We start from the raw sequence: 23,103 nt of genomic DNA, 5'->3' as shown, positions 1-23,103 counted from the left end.
TGTACAAAATGTATGTAGCAAATCAGTCTAGTATTCTGTCGTCAATTGGACTTCCATTTTGGTCAAATATCGACCGACGTATCACAGCATGTAACACACGACTTTGTGCTGCGTCATAGGTCGGCCATGGCGCAGTTGGTAGCTCGAGTTGTTCTGGGAGCGAAGGTTCAGCGGTTCGATTCCCGCCTACGACTGCCCACTGTCCAAGTGCCCTTGGGCAAGGCACTGAACCCTAATTTGCCCCCAATGGGCTGGCAGTCCCTTGCATGGCAGCAGCACCATTGATGTGTGTGTGAATGTGTGCTAATAGGGTAAATATGTGCTAATGGTAATGCTAAACACTTTGGGCATTGTAACAATGTAGATAAATGCGTTACTTAAGTACTCTTCATTTACCAAAGTCAGTGATGTCAAATTTACATTGCTAGGAGTTGAGGAAGATGTTGTGCATTCTTGTCTTTTTCCCCAAATTTCTGACAAAGCGGCTGCTGCAGGGGGCTCGATGGGCCTTTTTTCAGCATCCTTCTATTCCTTTTACACCGTAGTCTCATTCGAAACGTGAGAGAACATCTAACTTTGCATACAGTCAAAGGGAGACCTAATGCCGCAGATCTTTCAAATGGAGTTTTAGCATTAGTTCTCTTTTCAAAAACAAGTACTGTACATGACAATAAACCATGTACTCCTAAATTTTTAGCTAAAAAAACGCAGTTATCGTGACTGCATGCCATAATTGTTTGAGATCGGCAAATCATGAGTTGCATTCTGTGGACGTCACATCCATACACTGAAAAAAATATTTGGTGGATATACTTGATGAAATCATTGTAACAATTTTCCCTTACTTCTATTAAGTAAATTTTACTGCTTGTAGTAAAATTTAATGTAAATTTAGTAAATTAAAATTTAAGTAAATTTTACTGCTTGTAGTAAAATTTACTTGATAAAAGTAAGTGCAAATTCTTACGATTTTATCTAGTATATCCACCAAATATTTTTTTCAGTTTACTTCTGTGATTGGTTCTTTTAGATTTAATCTGTGCTTGTTCGCCCCACATCTTGCATCAATTTTGAAATCCAGCTCAAACTGCAGAATACCAGACTGATTTGCCAAGTATCATCGTACATGGCCAAAGTGGGGCTGTTGTTGTAATGTGTTCGGTATGACTGCTCGAAATAAATAAATCAAATGAATAAAAAAAATAAAAAATAAAAAAAGCAGCTCAACAGTGTTATGTTACTTCCCTGATCTAAGTACATGTAAGGCCGAGACTTGAATGGAACAACACTTCTTTATTCAGTGTGCTTCTCATCATATATGTCAGAGACTTCTTCTTCTTCTTCTTCTTCCGTTGACATAACAGAGATTCCTTTTTATACTGTAATACCACGCCCACAGGAAGTGCACACTATGGCAACAGCAGTGTGACATAAATATGTCACAAACAGCAATAACAAACAATAATTTGACTATAATGCAAGAATGTCTATTTGAAGACACAAAAGGTAGATAGAACTATCATCATTATGATCTTCATTTTTGACCTCGGATTGAAATTTAGAAAATTTCGCTGTTTTTGTAAAGAAAGAAATTGCTATTTTGTTTTTGCGCCATGTTAACACCTCCTCTGTCAACAGTTAACTTTTCCAATAGTGCCTTATTCAACGTGACCTGGTAGCATGCAAGGTGTCAGGTGGTGACCATGTTATTAACACAAAAATATATACTTAATCCCCAATGTTATAGACTATATTGTTTCAAAATACTTTATTTATTTATTTATTTACTTATAACAACAACAAAAAGAATCTATCAAAACACTATTTTTTTCTCCCCAACACCAAGGGGTGCTGCGGCACCCTCAGCACCCCACTTCCTGCGCCATTACTCGTGGGTGAAGTATGCATGCATTCTTGATAAATCAAGATATAGATATACCATATATGGTATAACTCTGGGGTTACACGACTCACGTCCTTTAAATGGCATACTTGCACACTTTAAGACTGTTATGACACATTGTGGTGTATACATATAGTTAAGACAGCTGTACTTTTAGTGATTTCTAAAGCAAAATGTGTTTTTGCATTACACCCATGCATGATTAATGGCTTTCATAAACATTTTATTGGATCACAAGTAATTTCATAATGAATGTTCATTCTAAATATAGTTGTGTGAATCACATGCCAGTGGAAAGTTGACAAGACTTGTACTAATATGATGTATGTTTGGAAGTCACATAGGAATAATTGTATACCTCTCCTTCTTTAATTGCTTCTTCTTTTTTATTCTTTCTTTTTAGTGCATAACACTATTTTGAGCTGTTTTGTTATGGTCCAACTGTAGCTTTGGCGACATAAAATATAAAATTTCTGGCTCAGCAGATCCATAAAAATTGTAGGTTATATATAACACATCCGCCCCAGGGTTTTAGCAAATTTGACCTTTTTCCAGTACTCCATATTTGAAGACAATTCCTAGATCCAACAGACCTGCTCCCCTCTGAGACCTGCCACAGATGAAACAAAGCATACACCTCAATAGGTCTCCATAGGACTGTCCGCTCTCAGGCCGGCGCTCGGAAGATTGACAAGTGAGCATTATTTTTCACTGAAAAGTGGCAGGCAGTCCCTTATGTGATATAGAGGCATGTCAAGGGCTGCTCTCTGGCTATCTCTTTGTGTGTAACAATTCTGCTCTTCAAGTGTGCCTTTGAGCATTTAAATGATCAGAATGTGCATCGAGGCCGTTTGGCCCCACGCTGTCAAACGTGGACGGATATGTTTCAGCAAGTAAAAGAGACGGACATGAACAATACACATACTCGGCTGACCCATACCTGAAAACAAGCATTTGCCCAAAAGTCCTGCATTGCTTTTCCAGACAATCCTTTGTCGGCATATCCGCCAGTTGAGCTGGGCAGAAGAGAGAAAAAAGGTGCTCCTCAGCGGAGATTTCAGTCAATCATAGAGCTAGCTGAAGCTTTTGGTTTTATGAGAGACCAAAGGATAAACAGCCTGGCTCTTTATTTTATTTTTACTCATTCAACGACTGCTAATTTATATTTATTCAATTAGGAATAAATATCTAATAGATGGTTCCCTTCGCTCAATGTTAAAATACCATAAAACAAAGGTAATCTGAATGTTTAATAGTAATTTTGTCTTCATTCTACAGCACTGCAAGATTCAGTCCTCCTTGACTACCGCTCACACATTTTTCAACAAGTGCTTGGGAGATTTTATTTTAGTCTGATGAAATCAAAGTTGAAACTCTGTCCAAAATTACAAAAGGTTTGTTTGGCACAACCACAACAATGTGCTTCACCAAAACAACACTGACACATTATGTTTACACTTGCCAGCCTGTCCATTTTAGTTCCAATTTAACCAAACATCTATGTACCTCTGTGAAGATTGGGAGGGAACGTGGAATTTCGTTGGAGAGATTGATCTGTCATTGTGAAATTTGCATTGCGTGCACAGAGTAAATATTTGTTCGTTTTTATCTATTTATTTTTAGGGTTATATGAGGGGCCACACAGGAATGCCCACTTTGCCCAGTGTTCCACTGTTATAGGTCAACATGACTGCTGTGGGCCAAATACTTACAGTGGGGCAAATAAGTATTTAGTCAACCACTAATTGTGCAAGTTCTCCCACTTGAAAATATTAGAGAAGCCTGTAATTGTCAACATGGGTAAACCTCAACCATGAGAGACAGAATGTGGAAAAAAAAAAAAACAGAAAATCACATTGTTTGATTTTTAAAAAATTTATTTGCAAATCATGGTGGAAAATAAGTATTTGGTCAATACCAAAAGTTAATCTCAATACTTTGTTATGTCCCCTTTGTTGGCAATAACGGAGGCCAAACGTTTTCTGTAACTCTTCACAAGCTTTTCACATAATGTTGCTGATATTTTGGCCCATTCCTCCATGCAGATCTCCTCTAGAGCAGGGATGTTTTGGGGCTGTCGTTGGGCAACACGGACTTTCAACTCCCTCTAAAGATTTTCAATGGGGTTGAGATCCAGAGAATGGCTACGCCACTCCAGGACCTTGAAATGATTCTTACGAAGCCACTCCTTTGTTGCCCAGGCTGTGTGTTTGGGATCATTGTCACGTCTCATCTTCAATGCCCTTGCTGATGGAAGGAGATGTTCACTCAAAATCTCTCGATACATGGCCTCATTCATTCTTTCCTTTTCACAGATTAGTCGTCCTGGTCCCTTTGCAGAAAAACAGCCCCAAAGCATGATGTTTCCACCCCCATGCTTCACAGTGGGTATGGTGTTCTTCGGATGCAATTCAGTATTCTTTCTCCTCCAAACACAACAACCTGTGATTCTACCAAAAAGTTCTATTTTGGTTTCATCTGACCATAACACATTCTCCCAGTTCTCTTCTGTATTATCCAAATGCAATCTGGCAAACCGCAGATGGGCCTGGACGTGTACTTTCTTCAGCAGGGGGACACGTCTGGCAGTGCAGGATTTGAGTCCCTGGCGGCGCATTGTGTTACTGATAGTAGCTTTTGTTACTGCGGTCCCAGCTCTCTGTAGGTCATTCACTAGGTCTCCCCTTGTGGTGCTGGGATTTTTGCTCACCGTTCTTGTTATCATTTTGAAGCCACGGGGTGAGATCATTTTCTAATTGCTCCCACAGTTGATTTCTTTACACCATGCGTTTTACTATTGCAGATTCATTTTTCACAGCCTGGTGCAGGTCTACAATTTCGTCTCTGGTGTCCTTCGACAGCTCTTTGGTCTTGGCCATAGTGGAGTTTGGAGTGAGTGTGACTTACTGAGGTTGTAGACATGTGTCTTTTATACCGATAATGAGTTAAAACAGGTGCCATTAATACGAGGTAACGAGTGCAGCCTCATTAGACCTCGTTAGAAGAAGTTAGACCTCTTCGACAGCCAGAAATCTTGTTTGTTTGTAGGTGACCAAATACTTATTTTCCACTCTAATTAGCAAATAAATTCTTTAAAAATCAAACAATGTGATTTTCTGTTTTTTTTTCCACATTCTGTCTCCAATGGTTGAGGTTTACCCATGTTGACAATTACAGGCCTCTCTAATCTTTTAAAGTAGGAGAACTTGCACAAATGTTGGTTGACTAAATACTTATTTGCCCCACTGTATTAGTCTTAGTCATATTTTAGTCATTTCAAAATACGTTTGGCTTTGTCTAGTTTTCGTTGACAAAAAGTCAGGACTAATTTTGTCTACTTTTAGTAGCCGTTCACTATAATGTTTTCATCTCGAAAATTCAAAAGTTTTAGTCCAAAAATCAATGTTTCCATTTTTTCCAACAATTTACAATGAACATTGACAGACAAGCACATATCGTAGCATCTACAAAGACAACGGCAACTTCCTGGTGATAATACACTCTAAGCAGCAAAATGGTGCATTACTTTCAATTAATTTTACCCACCTGGACACCACGTACTGTGTGTGTAGAAAAAAAAATCAGCGAGAATGGTCGCCATTAGCCCCAGCCTAATACTTATGCGAATGTTACGCTAATGCTAGTTTACATTTAGTGTGTGATGATCACTTAGCACAGAGCTTTAAAAGCTAAAGCAGCATTGCATATTCTCTGTTTCCAAGATAAGAAAACAAATTACTTACTTTGTGTCGCAAAACAAGCAAGCCTGGAGAGGAGAGGACACCGGTGAGCTGGGGGTGGGGGTGGAGTGCGGGGGGGGGGGGGGGGGGGGGGTGCAGACAGTGCTACAATGCAGGCTAACTAAATATAAAATATCGCATACTGTGAACATGTGACAGAAACTATGGCGCATTTTCATCTCGTTCTCGTCTTGTCAGATGAAAACTGGCATTTGTTTTCTCATGTTTTAGTCTCCCAAGACATGTTTTTTTTAGCTTGGTATGGTCTTGACATTGTCATTAAAAAAAATTGCTCGTCAAAGAAATATTTTCGTTATAGTCATCATTAACGAAAACAACACTGCTGTGGGCAAATGTATATGAAATTGCATTAGTCCCCGGTGACTACCTGTATTGGGAAAAATCTCCAGTAAATAATGACTCAACATTCTAATTTTAGCGATGTCATTGCTAATCCTGGCACCAGGTTTTATATAGTGTCATGTGTCTAGTGGAATCATGTCATGTGCATACTCACTCTTACGTGTCTTAACCTTGGAACAATGAAACTGCTGCATGGGAGTTGTCAGATCGGCTTGGCATAGCCCCCACCATACTCAGGAGAACAGGCACAGTATGCTCATCTGTCTGCAGCCATAGCTGATGGAACACCATCCGCAGCCGAGGAACCAGGGTGGTCCCCCAGCCTATCTGAATTGCTCCCAACCAGCTTTCAGGAATAGGATGAGGGAGAGCATGACTACACTTTCACGGCCACACAGCCAACCACCCAACCAGGAGTCCAATGGCACACCCAAGCCCAGTGCGGGTGTGCCCCCCCCACCCCCCCTACTCTCCCCCATTCAAGGAGAGTGACAGCCCCTCACCAAGCCCAAGCAGGACAGAGGGATTAAAGGCAGGGGCAAGAAAGCGAGAGAAAGCCACCACAGGACAGAGAGGAAGGGAGGCCAGCCCCTTTCAATGCAGATATCCGCCCGGACGAAGAGGAGGCCCCACCCCAAGAGTCATGCCAAAAAAAAAAAAAAAATGGGACCAGCCTACCACCCCATTGTTATATTGTTATGGTTGCCAACTTCACAACTGCCAGCCATTACCCTGACACCATGAAGGGATCATGAGGGGATGGTGAGGTTTATATTGAAAAAAGAAAACATTTAAAAAAAAAAAAAAATCTGCTAAGGAGATAATGTGTTTTAAAAGCATCTTATTGAAGCCACTTCTTCCATTTACAAAACAAATTAAAAATGTTATAAAATAAAAATGAACATACCCTTCATTGTCATCTTTGTTTATATTTATGTCTTTTAATTTAAGCCGTTTGTGGTTAGTTTTAAATGTATTTATTCCTGTTTAGCAAATTTGATTTAAAAATACTGTACATCTGAAGCAAAATCACTCAAGGCTTTATTTCACACCAGTCACAGTGATTTGCTATTTAAGTGTAAAGCATTACATACGGGAATAATTGCCACAATATTTGAGAAACACCAAAAATTGTCTATAAAAGACAGTATCCCAAGTTCAGGATCATTTCACATTGGAAATTTCCAATGTTTCCATCGATGAACATGCAGTTTTTAACACTCCCACACATCTATTGCATGTGTGCACAGCACACATACTGTATATATGAAGAGGCACACTTCCTCCTAGTTGGTTATATACAGTTGTATGTTCACGTTACAAACATACTATATTATACAGTATAGTAGGAGGTGGCTACTTGCGCTGAAGCCCCGGATGTTTTCTCATAAGTCCGGGATCACGCTGTACAATGTGCAGTACTGAAATTCACTAGAACAAAAAAAAATAAATAAATAAATTGTAATCATCACACAGTCTGAAATGTCAAAATTATTATTCGATAATTTGCGTCATATGGTATACTGGGGGCGGGATTTAATAAGCTTCGGCTTCTCCTGTCAGCCCTTTTTTCGGGTTTTACTGAATGTAAACACAACTGAATGCTGTATGTTTGGACCTGTCATGCCTGAAAAGGAAACAAACAAACAAACAAACACACAAACAACAAAGAGTGGCAGCATGCGCGTGAAAGCATTCCTGTCCAAAAGAAGAAGTGTTTGCCTCTTATCGCTAACAGCGCTTACAAGCACCTCCGTGGCAAATTATAAATAGTTAGGCTATACAGTATATTACATCATGTCATTATGCCATTAACTAATGTTTTTTTTACTAATTCTTAACTGATGTTTTTAATTTGAGATATATTTAATCAGATTTGATCTACTTAACTTGAATTGATAATACTGAGCTGATGAGGTGATATTTAGTTATTTTCAGTTTATTTGATGGAATGTTGGGATTTAGTTTTGTTTTTTGTTTTATTATCAGTACATCTAAACATACACTTTCTATTATACAGAATCAGATTTAAAACATTTTCTAGCAAATGACAAATACTCTCTGGAAAGCTAATACCAAAACTGAATGTGTTTAATAAAAAAAAAAAAAACACAAGCAAGCAAATCTGCTCTAAAATGTAAAACTGAAACTAAATAAATTTGAAATCAGAAGTTAAAACTAATCAGAAACCATATAAAAATTTCCAACTATAATACTTTGACATACACACTCACACTTAGATACATCTGATCATGGCACCTCTGATAAAAACACTACTTAGTAAGCTTTGCCATATCAGAAAACTGAAAATGTTATTATAATATCATGCTAATTGTGGCTCACTTCCTGGTTTCTATACCACAGACTTCAAAATGTATTGACGGCTCAGATCGGTCATGCACTGCGCCTCACATTAAAGTAGGAGGCCGTCCACATCAAGAGGACCTATTCACAAACACACGCACGTAGCGATTGAACGCTAGATTTTTATTGAAAAAGTACAAAAGCTATACCGCATACAAACAGGAAGGATTGTCTCAGAAGTGATTTGTTCGAGGATTCAAGGTAATTATTATATATTTCGTACCATGCATGCATTTTGAAATGTTGTGAAAAAAATCAGTGGGAGAAATTAGCCGCCGCTGCATTGGCATCATAGTTCGCAATATTTACGCAAAATAAATGCTAACCGCATTTTTTTTTTTTTTTGCATTTAACCAAGAATTGAGACTGTTTTACATCCGTATCTATAAAGAATTCGGGGATTTAAGCATTCATTCACAATATTTTTTACCGGAAAAGCTCTGTTTACATCAGGCAGCTGCAAGCTACTTTCACTTACGGAGTAGCAATTGTACTTTGACATATTTACGTTAAAAAAATGCTAACTGCGCAGTTTTTTAGCTTTTAACCAAGAACTGAACTGTTTTACGTCGATATCTATAAAGAACTCGGGGATTTAAGCATTTATTCACAAGAATATACAATGAAAAAAGCGCTTTGTCTGTGATTCCATTCGGTCAGCTTTGACGGCCTCGCCAACAATGCAGGCCCAATATTTATCGGCCCCGCGCCTGTGTCCCGTCAATACATTATGAAGTCTATGGCTACATCAGGTGTCACATTCAGGAATAAGGTGTTTTCAAGTGGTAGTAACAGTATATGTGTATTATATGCAGGACTGCCTGGAACTGTTAGGATCACTATATTTTTGGTTCTAAGAAGTTTAGGAATACTGTACTATTAATAAATGTGGCCTGTGAGCCATTAAAGTCCTGTCTTCTGTCAAGTCAGACAGAGAAACAGAAAATGTCTGTTTTGGAAGGAAATACCTTGAGAAAAGTTGATATGCCCACTAGCCACAGTCCACTTCTGGTCACACTGAATATCATAAATCATCCGAGTGATTTAAACACGCAGCTATTATGACAGTCCCCCCACCCTTTCCTTTTCAAAGAATTATTTTAATGCATTCATGATATCTGGAACACGTTTCCAATTCCTGGATGACTAAGGTTTAATAAATACTAAACTAACCCCAAAATTATAAACATGTAGTTTTCGAATGCCATGTTTTTTGGACTATAAGACACACTTTGTGGGCCTTAAAAGGTGGAAAGTGCTAGACAAGTGTAACACAATTTACCTTTTAAATTTATATATCTTTCCCCAGAATTGATCGTGCTCCTTACACTCCGATGCCGTTTATGTATGAATTATGTATGAATTCTTATTGACCACAAACCTATTTTGTCAAAGAAAAATTTATTACAGAGCCCCGGTGAAGTGCTCAAGATACGCAGTCATCAAACCCATGACTAAAATAAACAAAGGAATGAATTTTCAAAAAATATTTTACATTGTTAAAAGCTAGAGAACAAATTACAATTGCATTGATGCACTAATGCACTTTATAAATGGCTGTGCCATATGCATATAGTCAGAAAAATATGGTTGTATTTTCTTATTTTTTCATATTAATGGTATTCTACGTGCTCCCAAAAAATTCTACAAACTGAATGTGGGGCAGCAGTACCACACTCAAATTTGCCCATTCTAAGAGTGTTCATTCTGGCACCTGGTCAGGTTGTTAAGAAAATCTCATGAAGCAATATCCCCACACAGAGATGTGAAGGTTTTCTTGGTCAGCAGAATATGTTTGCCTAAGCTGCAAGATGTCAGGAACTGTCTTCTTTAGTCCTTTCAAATGCGCCGGAAAAATTGACTTGTCGGTCACAAATAGATTCATCTGCTTGGGAAAATCCAATATCCCCAGGAAATCTCTGGGAATCATCCGTTTCACAGCGTGCACCAGGTCTGAAGACACTTTGGAGTCCTGAAGCGGGATATATGAGGATATGTGAGCATGATGATGGCTATGATACACAACATTGACATTCTGAAAACAGCCTGTTCTTTGGATTTTCACAGGGGTGAAAATTGGACAAATCAAATATACTGTATCTTGACAGTCATCTAAATCCTTCGAGCCCTTTTCAAACTATTTGGAAATGAGATGCACCGCTAACTTTCAGTTGAAGTGCCTCCACATGTCACGCTGTTGACTTTGACCCAGCTACAACTGTCTTCTGGGACAGATTGAGTTTCATTCGGTGGAAAAGTTCAATTTTGTGGGTGACCTGACGTCTCTTGTAACGTTTGGGAAGTTAATTCCACACTCGATTATAACCTTCATGTTTGCTGGACTAGAATAAACAGGAATATATTTCTCCAATAAATCTGATGCAAGAAACATGTAGTTTTCACATCTTTTTGCCAAAAGCTGAGTTTAGAGGAGGAAAGAACTTAGAATCCCAACTGTATCAAACACAAAGTGGGAATGTGGTGACATATTTACGAGGATCCTATCAATGCTGGCTTGACTTGAAAAATAAAAACTGCCTTTCACACGTTGCTTAAAAACAAAGTATCGTCCGACATGACTTATCTCCTAGTTCCCTTAAAAACAGATGGGATGTGATCTAGGACGAGGAGAAAGTCCAAAGCCACTGGAGATTTTTTTTTTTGCTCCTGTGCTGTGAGAAAGAATAGGATCCTAGGCAATATGAAGTGATCTTTTCCAAAAAAATAGACTTTGTACATCAATTTAGATTATTCTGAGAAAAATGATAGTCATCCAGACCTGCATATTCCATCCATCTATTTTCAACACTGCTTATCCTTGTCAGGGTCACAGGGTGGTGAAGCCTATACCACTCACCTCAGGGAAAAAGTGAATTATATCTTAAAGTGGTCGCCATCAGTTGTAGGGCACACACAGAAAACAATTTGCACCAAGAATCACTTATAATAAGCAAAAAAAGAAAATGGTGGGAAATACGATTAAGGAGAAAATTAATGGAGATGCTGATCCGTAAGGGTTCCTTTGTTCATACCCATAATCTTGATTACTATCGATTTGTCACGTAGAGCCAACACATGACTTAAAATTTTATGTGTCCTTGCCATGGACAATGCAGAATTGCAGACCAGCAAGTTGATACAGTATGTGCTTCAAAATATGAGAGACATACAGTGTATCACAAAAGTGAGTACACCCCTCGCATTTCTGCGGATATTTAAGTATATAACTTTTCATGGGACAACGCTGACAAAATGACTTTGACACAATGAAAAGTAGTATGTGTGCAGCTTATATAATAGAGTTAATTTATTTTCCCCTCAAAATAACTCAAAATATAGCCATTAATATCTAAACTCCTGGCAACAAAAGTGAGTACACCCCTTAGAAACTACGTACATCCGTAAATGTCCAAATTGAGTACTGCTTGTCATTTTCCCTCCAAAATGTCATGTGACTCGTTACAGGAGTGCTGTCAGATTGAAAATGTGGGGGTTCAGCCTGTTAATGCTCAGACCATACGCTGCACTCTATATCTAATTGGTGTGCATGGCTGTTACCCCAGGAGGAAGCCTCTTCTGAAGACGGTACACAAGAAAGCCACCCGTCTCATCAGACCATAGGACATGGTTCCAGTAATACATGTGCTTTGTTGACATGTCTTCAGCAAACTGTTTGCGGGCTTTCTTGTGCTAAGACAAGGAAATATGACAAAGCGTATGTAGCGTTTGGCTTTTGACTTAATACTTGACTGAATACAGCGGGAGACGAGGAAAGACCAGTTTGTTAACTATGTCTAAAAATGTTTGCAGCGGACAGCAAGAAGCCAAATCAATTAAGACTTCACTGAAAGACATTACACCGCAATCACATCGCAATTGCGAAGTAGCGAGGGATCACTGTAGTGATTTTATTCTTTACAAAAACAGCGAAATTTTCAAAAATTCAATTTGAGGTTGAAAATGAAGACAATTATGACGGTAGTTCTATCTGCCTTTGGTGTCTACAAATAGGTAAGACATGCTTGCGTAGTAGCCATATTATTGGTTGTTGTTTTTGCTGAACTGCCGCTTTGCAAAGCGCTGTGTGCAATTTATTTTAGTGTTGCAAAAAGGGTGTGTTTTTATTGCACCTTTTAGTTTTGAAATGTGTTCGTGTGTCATTGCGCTGTCTAGCTGCACCAATTTACGTTATAATACATGGGTGCTTTTATTTCAAATACAAAAAGTCCAACACATACTGTAGGTGAAATACAACATTTTCTGTATAGTAGCCTAGTAGTAGTACGTAAACTATCTAGCATGTGTGTGCACTACCATTGTGCGCGCCTTGTATAGAGAAAACGTGCAAGCATGACAAATTTGGACCAAAATTGTTGTTTTTGGATGCGAAACACTAAGGGGCAGTTTACATGGCGATTCTGCTACACAAAGACGCAATGACTGAGTAGCGGACTCGCCTCGCGTGCATATAGTGTCGGCGAAGACGGAAGGTGAAGGCGAAAAATTCTGAATCCTGCCTCCAAAGTGGAAGAATCCGATTGCGGGGGGTTGAGTTGGGCTTCCTCAGCATGCGTGCGCAGCGGTGCTACTAAACATTAAAAACAGCAAATATGGCGGAATGTCGTCTTTAATTTACTGTTTTAAAAATATGTCTAAATTAAATATGTTGAACGTTTCAATTTTTGTGCCTTTTTGAACAGAAGAAAAATGACATTGCTTCTTCGAGTGGGCGGGCATATTTTTATCCAGGCTGAGGGAGCTTGGTGGGGTCAAAGTGCATCATTCTCTGTCACCCTGTAAATCTGCACTGCCCCCTAGGGCCTGGCATGAATACTACATCGTTTTCATGCGGAATTGCGACATTGTTCAAATGGAGACGCAAATGCAAACGCAAATTGGAAATTTTTCGTATTCTCGGAGAGTCACCATGTAAACGGCCCCTAAAAAGGATCCTCAACACCCCCTGCTGTTAGTTTCTTCCAGCCCCCATTGACAAATACTGTAAAAACAAAGTTGATTGAATTATGAATTTAAAAAAAAAAACACCTTATCTTCCATCACACTGAGAAAATGAAGTTTGAAAAGTTGCATAGCTCTCAACCCATAAAAAATATTTTGTTGTGCTTTATTAGATACTTGCAAAGCTGTTGATTTCCTTGTTATAAGAAGATCAAAGACATCGAACTCATTAACAATGTGCTCAGGAGTGTACTTCACCTGGATGAAAGGCTGGATGATTAAGGCATTACCCTTGTTTATGCAAAGAAGAAAAGGCAATGCAGTGCATTGAGAAAATGTTGCTTTTTAAAATTCCATGTGCAGAAGTAAACTACTATGTTAGATTCTGCGTGCAACACAGGAGACAGTAACCTAAAAGTAACAGACTAGCAGATTCTAATCTCAAGAGGGAGGTCATGGCAGCCAGTGTTGCCAGATTGGACGGATTCTCACCCAATTGGGCTATTTTCAACTTTCACTTGTGGCAGAAGGGAAATGCTTGGGGCATATTGATAACCTTTAGGCTACTTTTGAAAAAAAATAGTTTTAGTTCCAACAGTGTAACTTGTATGCTTTCACCTTGAAGTTAAGCGGTGTTTCTTGCTAATAGCAGAATCTTCAATCTAATTTTATGATAATTATATGATAAGAATAAATAATAAGTATTGAGACGTCTGAAGTGGGATTTTAGCGCCTCACAACATGTGAGTTGTGAACTGCATGAAATTTGTGATTTGCAGGTACACAGTCAAATTCAACAAAATAATTCCAAAAGAGAGGTTTTGTTGGGTATTGTGATGTGTTTCAAGTCATTTCCTCGCAACAAGCGGATTGGCTTTTGCTTTGGACACCAATCTCAATAGAAATACTTTCCCTAGAATGCACTTCGGAATAGTTACCTGAAAATATTGTCAAAGTTGTAATTCAACACAGATTTCTGTTGAAAAATGCGTATTTTTGATGTTTAACAATGAATATATACACTGTTAATTATCAATTAATGTTTTTATTGTTACAAAAATAATAGTTTGTAATAATAGTTTTAACCATTTCTAAGAAGACCTACACCTCACTGGACGCTTATTCGTGGAACAGCAATGATATCACTACAGTGTGACCCCCACTGTTGACATAGTGTTGACCAATTTTGAATGTCAACAAAAGTTCCCTCAAACAGCTAACCACACCAGTGTTCAGGTAACGATGTTCTGAATTTGACTCAGTCTCCATTTACACACCCTGTCATGCAAATGATAAATTACAGATAAAAGGAACTAATCAAAGGTGAATACAGTGGTATCTCTACATACGAAGTTAGTTCTTTCCAGGACCTGGTTTGAAAATCGAAAAGTTCGTATGTCCAGCCGGATTTTCACATAAGAATACATTATAATTCAATTAATCTGTTCCTAAACCCAAAACCCTACGCTAAATCCTTAATAAATACTGCTGCAACAATTACAAATAGCTATTACACATAGCAAAACAAATACATTATAAATACATGTCATGATCATAATAAAAGTATAATATTAATGCATGTAACGAATCGCGTTCTAATGCGCCGGTTATGTTTTGCATGCTGTTCTTGAACGCACCATGTGACTGACAACAGAGTGAGAGAGGTGCGGAACAGTGGAACGTTTTTACTTTTTATTTTCTTATTGTTGTTGGCGTCGGCTACAGAGGACACTAGCCGTGTTGTGTTGCACAATCAATAATCAATGATTTAATTAAATCAATAATTAAAAACCCGACAAAGCTGCCAACTTCCTTGCCTATGTTACAATAATAATAATTGTCACCTTAACTTATAAAGACTGGCGAACAGAGGTCGGAGGAGGACCGTTGAGATCATAGACATACAGTGTATCACAAAAGTGAGTTTACTCCTTGCATTTCTGCAGATATTTAGGTATATATTTTCATGGGACAACACTGACAAAATTACACTTTGACACAATAAAAAGTAGTCTGTGTGCAGCTTATATAATAGAGTTGATTTATTTTCCCCTCAAAATAACTCAAAATATAGCCATTAATATCTAAACCCCTGGCAACTAAAGTGAGAACACCCCATGGAAACTACATGCATCCCTAAATGTCCAAAGTCAGTACTGCTTGTCATTTTCCCTCCAAAATGTCATGTGACTCGTTACAGGAGTGCTGTCAGATTGAAGAGGTGGGGGATCAGCCTGTTAATGCTCAGACCATACGCCACACTGTACAGCAAATTGTTGTGCATGGCTGTCACACCAGGAGGAAGCTTCTTCTGAAGACGGTACACAAGAAAGCCCGCAAACAGTTTGCTGAAGACATGTCAACAAAGCACATGGATTACTGGAACCATGTCCTATGGTCTGTTGAGACGGGCGGGCACACCAATTTGATGTAGAGTGCGGCATATGGTCTGAGCATTAACATACTGACCCCTCACCTCTTCAATCTCTGCAACAATGCTGACAGCCCTCCTGTAACAAGTCACATGACATTTTGGAGGAAAAATTACAAGCAGTACTCAATTTGGACATGTAGGGATGTACGTAGTTTCTAAGGGGTGTACTCACTTTGTTGCCAGGGGTTTAAATAAATGAACTCTATTATATAAGTTGCACACAGACTACTTTTCATTGTGTCAAAGTGTCCTTTTTCAGTGTCAGTTCCCATGAAAAGATATACGTAAATATTTGCAGAAATGCAAGGGGTGTACTCACTTTTGTGATACACTGTATTCCGACCGTATCGTCTAGCCAATTTACTGACGCGCACATAACGCTCACGTTTTTCTATCATTTACATCTTAATTTAAATGGTAAGCGTCACTTTATTCCATTTTTCACCACCTGCATTAACCTTTTTGGGACCCATGTTGATTTCTCTCACAAGAAAATCCACCGGCGTCCGTTTTGCAGGAAAAAAATGAAACTGCGAAGCTGTCATAAACAGTGTTGTTAATAACGGCGTTACAATATAACGGCGTTACTAACGGCGTTATTTTTTTCAGTAGTGAGTCATCTAATTAATTACTTTTCTCATCTTGGCAACACCGTTACCGTTACTGAAGCGGGAAAGGCATGCGTTACTATGCGTTACTAAGTTGGTTGAAAAAAAAAAGTCAGAGAGACGGACTCACGGAGATGAGAGAACAGAGCAGGGGTGGGGAAGACGCCGTTGCAAACGCGATGCTAGGTGGCTCCAATAATACCTGACTGTAGCCTACAAACTACGCCCACATGATATCGGTAGATATCGCATATTATAGAACTAGATGCAAATGATAGACATGGCTTCATTGGCAACATGTTTTAAGGACTACATGCGTTAGTAAACAGCCGCCATCTTAAAGCAGTAGACCTCTCAGGAAGGCTCTGTTGTAGAGATCCTTCCTAGCGAACCTACTTTTTTATCTAAAATGGTCCTAAATCGGCAAAATCTTGACTTAAATCTATCTTTAAATGATGAAACAGTTTTAAAACTTACAGATGTTGAAAGTAGACAGAAGGGAACTAATGCAATAGTGGGAGCAATTTTAACAACATTAACGGTTGATTCACAACTTGAAATGACTTCCACACATAGCAAAGGTTACTATTTAGTTATCGCAATACCCTTGTGTCTAGTTAAGTGGAGGGTAAAGAATTGGGCTAGGGCCAATTGTCCCAAAAACCCTTTAAACTTCACATTGTGTGACCTTTTTTTTTTTTTTTTTTTTTTTTTTTTTTTAAAACATGAAAATTATCACTAGTTACTTTGCCAAGTAACTAATTACTCTTAAATTCAGGTAACTGAATTCCTAACGCAATTACTTTTTGGGAGAAGTAATTTGTAACTGTAATTAATTACTTTTTTAAAGTAAAATTAACAACACTAGTCATAAATCATCGTATTTCGAGCATGTCGAGACGAATGACGAGTCAAATTTTACTTTGGATGTCGAAAGGATCGTATGTCGATGTGATCGTTTGTTGTGGTAACACTGTACTCGATTTTTCAAAAATGTTTACACTTCAGTGTCTATGTGTTAACTTGTATGATGCATTTAAGGAGGCGACATGTTATAATTCATTTGAAATTTTTAGTTTTGAACGGGGTTGACAATGTGATTTTGCTGGAGACTATGTTTTGTATCTGGTAACATTGATGGCAGCCAAAGTGGAGTATAGGGGGAAAGTAGAAGCCCATCAGGAGAACAATAATACAAAATGGGTTTGGCATGGCATGCATCTTCTGAAAAACTACAAGGGGAGCTCACCAGCGGCACCATCCAAGGCGTATGCCTCGCTGTCGGAGGAACTTAACAACTTGTACACCCGCTTTGAGGTGTATAGCCACAGTCACACCTAACCCTAACCCGCCTAACAACATCCTCCAGCAACCCAAAGAATGCAGGGGATCCTGACAACGACTGTGGTGTTGAAATGCTTTGATAAGCTCATCTTCCAACATCTCAAGGACAGCCTCCCTAGGAACTTCGACCCGCATCAGCTTTGCCTACAGAGCCAACTGTTCTACTGCTCTCTACATGACTCTGAAACACCCTGAGCTCCCAGCGACCTACATCAGGCGTTTGCTTGTTGACTCTTGCTTGGCACTCAACACCATTGTAACAATTATTTGTACACGTAGGGTGGCACGGTGGTAGAGTGGATAAGATGTCCACCCCGCAGTTCTGAGATTGTTGGTTGAATCCCAGCTCCGGCCTCCATGTGTGAATTTGCATGTTCGCCACGTGCTTGCACGGGTTTTTTCCAGGTGCTAAAATCCCAATTTCCAAATAAAATACATGCATGGTAAGCTAATGGAACACTCCAAATTGTCTGTAAGTGTGTGTGAATGGCTGTTTGCCTCTATGACTGACAACAACTTCAGGGTGTATCCTACCTACAGTTGTTAGCTGGGATAGGCTCCAGCTCCTCCTCATGAGGATAGGCGGTTCAGAAGATAAATGAATGAATATGTACGTACAGTATGTATAATGTGTACGGAATCAGTGTTGAGGTTCACATCATGTTTAGTTTTATGCATGTTAAAACTATATTTTTATACATTAAACCACAATGAAGCGATGCTGTCAAAGATGGAATGATTCCTGTAAAAGTGTTTTCCTTTCTGCTGACTGTTGGCAGCAGCTGAACTTTTGAGCGTCGTTGGCAGACAAAGCACGTTTTATACCAAAGTTAGGCCAACATTCTTTCAAATGTGATGAAATTCAGGTCACTTTCGAAAGATGCTAACCTAATTTATCTGACTCAGATTTCTGTAGCCTCACTGACTTCAATCAAACAAAATGTCTATTTCCCATTGAATGAGAGACACGGAGAAAGTCTTAACAATGGAATCACAGTGGTACAGCTAACTTTCCACTTTCCAGCATAAACTGCCGGAATGATTTGTGGCACAGTCATACAGTAAAATCATAATGATGCTAGAGTAAGACCTCATTTACTGATTGCTTGAAAATATGTACGGAACAGTACTCTCTTGGCTTTTCCAAAGGCTTCCAGAAATTCATGTAGCACTAGTATTAGTTGAGTTATTTTGTTTAAATTTTCTTGTAGAAATGATTGTGGGTACAATACCACATGCACAATTCGATTGCTTTTAATTGAAATAAGTTATCATTGCTGTCATAATCTATTTTTTTGTCTTTGGATTGAAAGATGAAAAGAAAAGATGTCAGCGTGAGTGAGCTATTCTCATGTTTAGACTGTCACACTAACCGAGCTGCTATACAGGACGGTGTGCACGCTTGCCATGTTTGCTAAAGCACACATGCGGTGAAAAGAAAAATATTGCATAGGCACACGCCGCTCTGTGACTGAACAACGTTATGCATAATATAAGGGGAGGAGAAGCGCGTTAGTCCGCCGTCGGTCTTACCATCAGCGATATGAACTTATTGAATTTGAGCCGACGCTGTAAAAAAGCAACAAAGAGAAAAAGAATAAACAGCAATTTACAGCTGTGTGTCTTTCACTCCTGCTGGGTTTGCATGTGCAGCATCAATCCATTCACAGTGGGAAAATATTACACAGTCAACACATGCAGAGGCGGAGTAACAAACACGCTCAGTATACATATGGTATAAGAGCCATTTAACTAGTTGCTAATGGACCCACATTTCTTCAGCTCTTTTATCACAGTTTATTATACCCTTTTGGTATCCTCTTTTTCCCCTTCGATTTTAATGAGGGTCTCTACATGTGTCATATGTCAAAGTCCTAGATCCATGTTCTGGTGCCACTTATACTAAAGGCAAACACACTGGGGGTAGTAAGTGTTGATGATTGTCAGCAATGGCCATTTATCATCTGTCAAGTTTCTGTCCTCTGAGGAGGTAAATACAGCATGTGAATTATGGTTGTTTGTGTCTGCAGGCAGAATCTCATATGACAGCCTGCAGAAGGCTTTGACAAAATCGTTTATGAGGAAACAGTTTATCATAGCCATGATAAACAATGTCCATCACACATGAGCAGAAAAATAGCTTGGCTCGTTGGATGCAGAGGAACTCAGATTGGATACCTTTGGGAGATAAATTGGAAGCCTGGAAGGTGACATTTTCAGGTGATGGCTGAAAATTGACATGAGCGACATGAATTTATTCTTTTATTATTCTTAAGAATCCATTCATTTGACTTCTTTAAACACATACTGAATTACTTTAGGAAATGTTATAATATCATGATAATTTGCAAAAATTCTGTCAATATGAAAGTCAAGTAATATACTGTAAAGCGAATTGTCCTTTTTGTAAGTCTAAATTTGTTTTAATTGGTTTTCAGTGAGCAATCTTTTTTTTTATTTTTATTTTTTTATTTTATTTTATACATGCATATATGTGTATGTATGTGGCGGAAAACACAGACATGGCTGAAAAAGCAGTTTCTGCTCTTGCACCCCTCCTTTAAAATAAACTGCTGTATTTTAAGCCAAAAGAACTGTTGTGTTTGATAGAACAATACGTCCATAGGCTGACTTAGCAGATTTATGGTGCATTAAGCCCCCGTCCTATTTTTAATTTGTCCCTTTTACCCTGGAGACCCCCGTTTACAGATGTCGCGCAACTGCTTTTGTTTCATCCCAGCCATAAAAATAAGGTAAGTAATTATATTTATTATTTGAAATGTCTGTAATTTTTAGCTTAGAATCATTGATTGATGTCTAATATTTAATTGAAAAAATAGTTTAAAAAAAAAAATGACGTCACAATGAAAAAAATGGTGTCTGTAAATAAGTCACGGATATCTACCTCAAACTATTGCTAAATTGTTGTTTTTTGTTTTTTTTTTTGTTACTGTCACATTTTCCCCAATATTTAAGATAATAGTTAGATAATTAGAATGATAATTAATTAATCCAAACAAAAATAAATTGAAAAAAAAACAAAAAAACAAAAAAAAAAACATTTAAAAGGGTCAATATATGAAAAAGAAAATTCGACCCCTCCTTGATGTCTACAATTTCGCAACCCTTGTTATATTATCATTTTTCAGCAATAAAATCCCCGAAAAATCCGGCTGTGACCATTCACAGCTGTGTCTTGACACTCGGTGATACATGCTACATGGAAATTTTGGATCGAAAATAGGTAATTACGCGATAATATCTCATTAAAATCATGGCATCTTTGATTATGCTTTCTAATGCTCTCACCTCCAGTTAGGGTTTCGCATTTAATTTTTTTTTTTTTTTTTAAATGCCCTCCTGTTCAAAATGTTTCTTCCCCCAGAAAATTGAGATTTTAAGCTTTCCAATGATGTATCACACATTCAGGGGATGGCGTGAGTCAGTGGGTAGAGTAGTTGTCCCCCAACCTAGAGGTTGTGGGTTCGATTCTCTGCCCTGATGAACTCGCCTAAGTATCCTTGAGCAAGATACTGAACCCCACATTGCTCCTGGTGCTGCGTCACCAGTTGGTAGATGGAGATGTAGTGTAGTGTTTGAGCGCCTTGAAAGGTGGAAAAGCGCTATGCAATTATAACACCGTTTACCATTCATACAGTATAGGACAATTTTAAAATTTGGCCAACTTGGGGGTCTCAGAGCGGAACATCAAGTCACCTGAGTGTTTTCCGCCATATACTGTATACTCGTATATTAAATGTTGGCTATATTAATACACTCAGCCGACTTCCATTTCCGTGGCATGGATTCAATTTCCATACAGTGGCAGTGCCAATGTGACTGTCCAAAGGTTGTCCGTGTCTATAACTGGCAACCATAGCACAGTATTATCAGCCTTCTGTCAAAAGGCTCCAGCTTCTACTGACCTGACAGATTGAGATATGTTAATAAAACAAAACAAAACAAAACAAAAAAAAAACACCCCAAATGGCATGTTATTTGCTTCACTTGTATCGTGCTATTCTGCCTTAAACTTACGTACTCCAAATGCTTCAAAGCAACACCAGGTAATTTTTTAACCTTTATAAAATATTTTCATAAGATTTCTGATGATATGTCGACTGACAACTAGTTGAATGAAACTTATATTATGGCTAATTAACTTTGAGGAGAAAAAACTACAAATGTGCTGACTGCTTTACGGCATATTGTATGTCATTTCCCATTTTCCCCATTTGTTATAAAGACGGAAGTCGATGTTAACGCTTTCGTGTGAATTCTTCAAAGATGGCAGAGCAACAAAAGAGACGAAAAGTGTTGTCCGAGGAGACGAATAAAAAAAAGGAAATAGGAGGCCATCAGGTTAAAAGGACACTCAAAAATAAATATTGGCCTGGCTTTCACTCGCCGGCGTGAATCCCTACCCCCCCTCCACCGAACTCGTCAGCGAGTCGATGATAAGCTCTGATAAGGGGGGCGTGGGCCGGTGGGGGAATACGTAACAAAATCAAACGTTTATTATTTTCAACATCGTCATACGATAATGTTTAGCTACAACTGGATTCATTACCTCATCACAATTCATCACACAGACGCTGGAAAATGAAATGTTGTTCAATCTAATTGCAGGCAACCGGGAGGCCAGGATTTTACAACACTGTGTGCTGGTCCTCTTGGTAAAAAGTCTTCCTTGAAGCAAAACACTACCAATTTTCCGGCGCTGCTAAAATAGATCAAAACTGAAAGTTCCCTAGTGTTGCTTTAAATGTAATCTCATTCACAAAGATTTATAGATTATATTGTTTAACGTGAGATTTTTTTTAATAATACACCATTAATGTATCCTTAGTGGCAAAGGTATTTGTTGTTCAAATGTGCTTCGACATGTTTACAAGGGAGTCAGGGATTGTGTCATGTTTATGTGCCTTCTCAGTTCTTTTCTTTCCTTTCCAGCACATTATGCAGCTGGATGGGCGGGGCTGTGCTGCACACCTGTGGCACATTTGGAGCGCTCATTATTTAAGGACTCCTGTCACCGTCTGCGAGTGTCGGACTATTGCATTTGCTTGTTACCTGCTTTGCTTACCGCTGTGTGCTCATCGTCACCCTTGGTGCTTCCCGACATTCTTCGATCGTGTTCTGGTTTGATCTCATTTACTTTTGTGTTTTATTGGGATTTTGTAATTGAAATTTTGTACTGTTATATTCACGCCATTTTGGCGTGCTCTCTCAGTTGTATTTTCTTACTCGCGTTTTCTAGCGTGCTCTCTCAGTTGTATTTTCTGACCCGCGTTTTCTAGTGTGCTCTCTCAGTTGTATTTTCTTACCCGCGTTACTTAGCGTACTCTCTCAGTTGTATTTTCTTACTCGCGTTACTTTGGCGTGCTC

This window comes from Corythoichthys intestinalis, chromosome 7, assembly GCF_030265065.1.
Source record: "Corythoichthys intestinalis isolate RoL2023-P3 chromosome 7, ASM3026506v1, whole genome shotgun sequence".
Lineage (NCBI taxonomy): Eukaryota > Metazoa > Chordata > Actinopteri > Syngnathiformes > Syngnathidae > Corythoichthys > Corythoichthys intestinalis.
Note: the sequence above shows the minus strand (reverse complement) of the source record.